Source organism: Hippoglossus hippoglossus, chromosome 7 (assembly GCF_009819705.1).
Source record: "Hippoglossus hippoglossus isolate fHipHip1 chromosome 7, fHipHip1.pri, whole genome shotgun sequence".
Taxonomy (NCBI): Eukaryota; Metazoa; Chordata; class Actinopteri; order Pleuronectiformes; family Pleuronectidae; genus Hippoglossus; species Hippoglossus hippoglossus.
Genome location: NC_047157.1, coordinates 16315675 through 16322163, shown reverse-complemented (window position 1 = coordinate 16322163; position 6489 = coordinate 16315675).

Genomic DNA, 6489 nt, shown 5'->3' with positions numbered 1-6489 from the left:
CCCACAGTGCAACAGGAAATCACACAACAGGGATTTGAGCTCTCTAACATGCCATCTCCTCAGCGAGGTTGTAAGTTCATTCCCCCTAAAGTGCTGCACAAGAACCCGCTGCAGCTTCTGTGAAGGACCCACAGTGGTCTATTGTAAGAACTCACGATCATCACAACACAGTTTGTATTATGTCAAATCAGAAAGTTGCACCCAAAGAAAAACTCCTGGAAGGCAAATCTACTGCGGTCAAGCCATCCTGTACTCTAACAAGTACTAAGTCCAACAATATTAGTCTCATGAAGAACCTCAGGCAAACAAGACTTTCATCCCTCATCAAAGACAGCAGAAGAGGCTCATTCTTGTTCTGTGGAGGGGATTTATTCATAATGAATTATGTTTATATACTGTTACGTATATGTATCACCAGGGGCATGTACGGTTTTCTATATGTTGAACAAACTGAGCTCTTTAAATAAAGTTTGGAGGGAAAAACAGCTCCTCTCAACCTCAGGGCAGCGATACCGTAAACGTGTAATCAAGTGCGCACTCCAGAAACGACAGGCGACTGCTTTGACCGCAGTGCAAATCTCTGGTGCGTTGGTTTTCTTTCTCATGGGGTTAAAAATATGTCATAACAAAGACGTGCTTGTTGAAAGAATGAACCCACAAGTTTCCACAACAAAATGAATGTGTTTGGCTTCTCTGCGTCCCCGACAGTAATTTGGACAGTCAGTGTAGTTTCAGATTAAACAGTGTGCAGAGACACCACCCAAAAAAAAGTGATGCTATTACTGCAGACAGTCTGGGAGGCTGATGCATGTTTACTGGAGAAAAAGCAGACACAACATAATCCTGCATATGACTTTAAAACATCCCTGCACCCTCTATCACTGTCCCTGTATAAACCAGCAGTTTGACACTATGTGCATCTGCATATTCTGGAAACTTAAATGGCTCATTCCCAGTGGTGTATTTCCAACATTTAGCGCCACTACAGCCTTACTGAGTTTAACTACACCAGTCAAATAATCAAAGTATCCTCAGCACAGTCCCGAAACGAAAAAGAAATCCAATTACAAATGCACACAATTTAGCAGCAACACACTGTTACTAAATTAGTTTTTGATTAAAGACCATAATCTGTAATGGACGACTACCAATAATCTGTCAAGAGACCGTTATCATGAATCACTCAATAGAACAATGAGCCCTGAAATGAGCTTCATCTGCTCGGCTCAGTACAGAGAGATGGTACAAGTGGCCTCCAGGGGACAACTCGTCAACACCCACGCTGCTAAAAGTGAGCCAGACTTTGTCACAGTAACTTAGAAAGTACAAAGCAAGTGGGTTGATGGAATAAAGTATGAGTGTCAGGCGGGAGTTGTCATCAGGAAGACAGGTAGAAGGAGGGAAAGAAGAGCTGTGGCATCATTTAGAGAGGGAGACTGGAAGCAAAACACAACAAGCTTAAAATGAAATAAATAACAAGAAAAGCAACAGGCTGAATCAGCTCGTCCAGGAATAACTCTTATCCTTTCAATAACATTTCCAGTGTGTAAGTGTGGATAATTCATAAAGAAAAAAAATCCCAATCTGATATTATATATTTTTAAAAATCATAGAAAACTCATGAGTTGTTAAAGGGATATATTTAACTGTGCAAATTAATTAGAAAAAAACTGTGCACAAAAGTTTGACAACTTCAGCAGGTCAGGAGCAGAGTGACAGGTCATTTTTAGATGACTAATCAAAGACTTGTCCCGCTGGGTTTAAAGAGGTGCAGATTTATTATTACTACTTTGTTATGAGGTTGTAACCAATAAATAAATAGGATGGACACCGTTTTATAGATCATGCTGCCATATCCTCAGCGTGTGTCAAACCAAACTGAAAAAGGATTAGTTGTTGCTCATCAAGTTCAAAAACCAACAAGAAAACTCAGAACATTTTTGCTCCAGATTCTATTTTATAAAGATGTGAAATAATCAACATTGTGTTTTCTAAATTAGTTAAATTAGCTTTTAGTTTCTATATGTAAAATTGTTATAGGACAACGTCCCACATGAGAGATTCTCAAAGTAAATTCTGAAATTTAAGATTTTCATTTTCATTTTCAATACAATATCTGAGTGCAGCAGAGGTTGAAAATAATACCTTTTTTTGATCAACTAAATCTTATGTCATTCTGTGTGGTGGTCACACAAAACCTTCACCCTCAGGACGCAACATCAGAATATGATTAAAATCTCTGTTTATCCTCTTTTCATCACGCTGATCATTGTAGATTAGTGAAAACAAGGGAGACAATCTCAAAGCTGCAGTAAAACCATCGTGTCCCCAGGAGATATCTATCATAAGAGATGAGTTAGACGAGATGTCCTCACGTTGCCCTGTAGATACAATACGGGAAACAGTGACATCTAGTGACGTTACACACTCAGTACAACCAATACACTCATCACTGTCCAGCAGTTTTAAATGAGACAAACAATATATGTCAAAATCTGCAGAATACAAATGAATGTAGATGTGTAGATATATTTCAAATACAGGATTAGAAGTAAAATGTTTTAACAATAATGCTCTAATGATACGTCGATTAGTCAATACAGAATATTACTGATCACATAAACAAAAAAAATTGAATTTTTATTGCAGAAGTATTTTCAGATTTTCTCTGTCTTTAATTATATTAAACTGATATTATTTAATATGTATTTATTCATATTTTGGAACTATCCCTTTAATAAGAGTAAAAGGGAATGCAGGTCTGACCACTAGAGGGACCTCTAATCACACCATTGGTAAAATTTACCACCCCTCCTCTGTTTGTTTTTATTTTTTTGAGATTGCATTAAAATTCACTTTCTTCATATGAGGTGTTTTATGAGGACTAATTTTACCAGCATTGGCAGCCCATGAACCATCCCTGCCTACTGCTCATGCTCATTTACCCCATAGAGGATAAGTTTAGGATTTTTAAACTAGGCCAAAATCAAATAAAAAGAATCATATTTCACCACAAGATGACACCAACCTCGTTTCACTCCTCCTACTCATGCTTGGAGCAGATTTGTCTTCAAAATAGTGCTATTAGTAGCGGGAAATGTGGGCTCACTGGTTCTCTCCTCTCCAAAGCGTCTTTTATCTCGGCTCCCTCTGGTGTCTTTTTCCTGCGTAAGCTGGAGTCAGTTGAGTAAAAGACACTACGGGGAAAAGGGAAAGAATGAGTAGAAATTCCCCCTGCTGCCTCTCATATAAAATGCTCCCAGATCACAGCCAATGGCCAGCATGGATTATCATTAATCATGCGTAGGTATTGTCATCAAGGGGGGGGGGAAGAGGAGGTCAGAGGAAAGAAGTGAGAGGAAAAGGGGGGAAGCAGGTGGGAGAGGAGGAGTGAGCGCCGGGTGAGATGGGTGAATGAATGCACTGTAGTCGCACTGGCAGCGTATACAAATGGACTGAATTGCTTTCAGTGTCCGTGCTTTGCACAGCGATGCCTCTATATGGGGTTGTATAGACACCCATTTGTATGGAGGGGATGTTGTCTCACTGTCAGGCAATTTAAACCTGTGTGAATGTGAATCCGGGCAGGGGCCGACTTCTTGTTCAGGCGGGCCGTGTTCACGAGGAGTTTAAAAACAATTCTTGTGAGGCTTTGCAGGGATGAGCGAGCCATGTAACATAAAAACCAGGAAATGAGGAGAAAGTCAAAGTTTTATCCCATTTTACGTGGGCCAGATATCCAGCTGTGCTGCTCAAATATGCAAAGCTACAGGCGTGCATGTGTGCTTGTGTTTGTGTCAGGCTCCCTAATCCTGCTTATGTACACTGAGCCACAGTGGAGCAGGGTGCTGGATACAGGGATGTGTTAAGGGCACAGTATCTGCAAGGACTTTTCAATGCAAGAGGAAGAACGGTCTCTAAACCCTGAGAAACTGTATGCTCTCCCTCTCTCTCTCTCTCTCTCTCTCTCTCTCTCTTCCTCTCTCTCTGTCTGTCATTCACCGTCATACAGTATAAACCTGACAAATACATTTGCATGAAACTTTTCTTCCCAGCCTCCAAATAGAGCCTTTTCTGCCTGATCCCATCCTGATAAGAACAAAAGCCGTTTACGAGATTTAGAGAAGGAGAGGGAGACAGACAGAGAGAGAGAGAGAGAGAGAGAGAGAGAGAGAGAGAGAGAGAGAGAGAGAGAGAGAGAGACTAAGGCTTCGTGTGAGAGAGAGAATAAAACGGGAAAAACAAGCACGAGAGAGGATTAAAGAAAGAAAGACAGAAGGAGTGAGAGATATTCCTGTCGCTGAACCCGGTAGCGTGGAACCGCCTAATCCCAGATTTTTATGGGTGTTGTTTTTCCTGAAAAGCTTTTGGATTATGAGTGGCTGTTGCATTATAACGCCTGTATCTCATTGTGCTCAGGAGATTATGAACGTGACCCTATGGCCCTGCTGCTCAGATGAGTTGATGGAGCTGAGAGGTCAAGACACGAGGCGAGAGAAAGGAAGAATGAGCGGACACTCTTTTTTAAGGATTCGGTTTTAAAAATGATATCAATGGCAGAACAGAAACAGAAAAGACAATTCTCTCTATCTCCCCCCCAGTTTTTTCTCACCCATACATTTTCTCTCTTCCACTATATTTGTCCATGGGTAAATATAAAGGCCCTGGGTGCCAAATTGCAACAACTTACATTTGCACATTTTGCATTAGAATCTATCTTCACCTTTGCCACTGAATATTTTAAAACGAGACAGAAACGCGTCTTGTCGCAGCTTCTCTTGTTGCACGAGAGAGAGAGAGTTCTCCAGCTGGTGTGCATATCATCCTTCACGTATGGGATAACTGACTCCCATTGACACGTGGTTATCTGATATAGGTTCGAGGATCTTCACTGTCATCTACATGTGTGAAAAACAAAAACATATGTGATTAGTTTAAAATTTGACACTTGGTTAACACTAAGGAAACAAGCAGCCGTTGTGGTTAAAAGACCAACACTGACTCGGGTTTGGAGATGGGACACAAACCTTGGTCTCAAGTCAAAACATCACAATATACTTTCAAGTTCAGGACTGAATGTAGATAGCAAATAAGAACCTAAAAAACCAGAGTGGTTTTATTTTGTGTATAGAGGACGGACTGTTCCTGCAGAACTGTCCCTGTCGCAGGCCTGTTGTGTCAACGTTAGTGAACAGGCTGACAAGTAGGAAGAGGGCGTAAGGAAGTGACATTGTGAGAAGAGGAGAACAGAACATCGAGTGGTGACACGATTCTTTTCATTTTCTTAGCAACACAATGTGTGGCACATTTGTTGTGTCTATCAAAGTCAACCTGATGTGAGGGAGCTGCTGTCCTGAAGGCTTTCAGGTATTGTTATATCTTTGACAAGGCTATTTACATCATCACAAATATCAGCACATGCATTGCACTGTTAAGAATAAGTTTGTTCTCCAGGGCCACACTAGAGACATATAGAGATCTGAGATGTCATTAAAGCTGCACAAATCAATGTTAGTGGACAAAATTAATTATATTCTGATAATATCAGAGCTAAAGTTAAACTATTTCTCACTTATACTAGTGACTGTTTTATCATTTCCACTGCACCTGCAGATCCGAGCAGATTTATCTGATAAAATCTCATTTATATTAATAACAATAAACTTCTGCATTACCTTTAATCAACACTGTGTACCTAACTGCATGTGTGTCACAAAATGAGTCTGTCCATGTGAAAAAAAGTGAATATATCCTTCCACTTTTAGTGCAATGTTACTTCCATGTACAGTAAATGTCATTAAAAGAGAAGGAATTACTCGTACACTGAGAGCAGATCACTGAAAGGTATGTCTAGGATGTCTGTAATGTAATTTTAATGGAGCTAAGTGTAGTGTAGTTACTGATAACGAGAATCTCGTGTGTGGCTCGTCGAGCTTTCATGCTGGAATGTGCAGCCATCAATTAGCAATGAGGGCGGAGACTGGTCTTTCATGCTCGTCGTAGCTTTGAAGGAATTAGTCCGTTTGAACATTTACATGTTTTGGGTGAAAGAGCGGGAGACGGGAAGAGACACAGAGAGCAGAGTCGGTCGGTTGCACCCTGCTGCTCCATCGGAGATGAAGTGTTCTCATCTCGCAGCTCAACGTACAGCCTCTGATAAGTAATTCGCTGAAACTTTGCTTTACACGGTAACTCACATTATTCAGGCTTCTTCAGCAGTTTCACTCTTAGAAATAAAAGGTCAGATTTCTTGATTAAGGGAAACAACTTTTAAGGGATTCCTGACTTTCTGAAAGATACATGAAATTTGAAATAGACCTGTCTATGTGTCCACTTTTCATTCATACATACGTATAAAGAGCGGATACAGGGACATGTCTCTTAGTACATTTCCTGAGGGAGTTATTAGTTGCGCATGGAGTAAGTGGGAATAATAAAAGACAAACAGCCTGACGGACAGAAGGAGACACACAGAAAGACAGGAGGGAG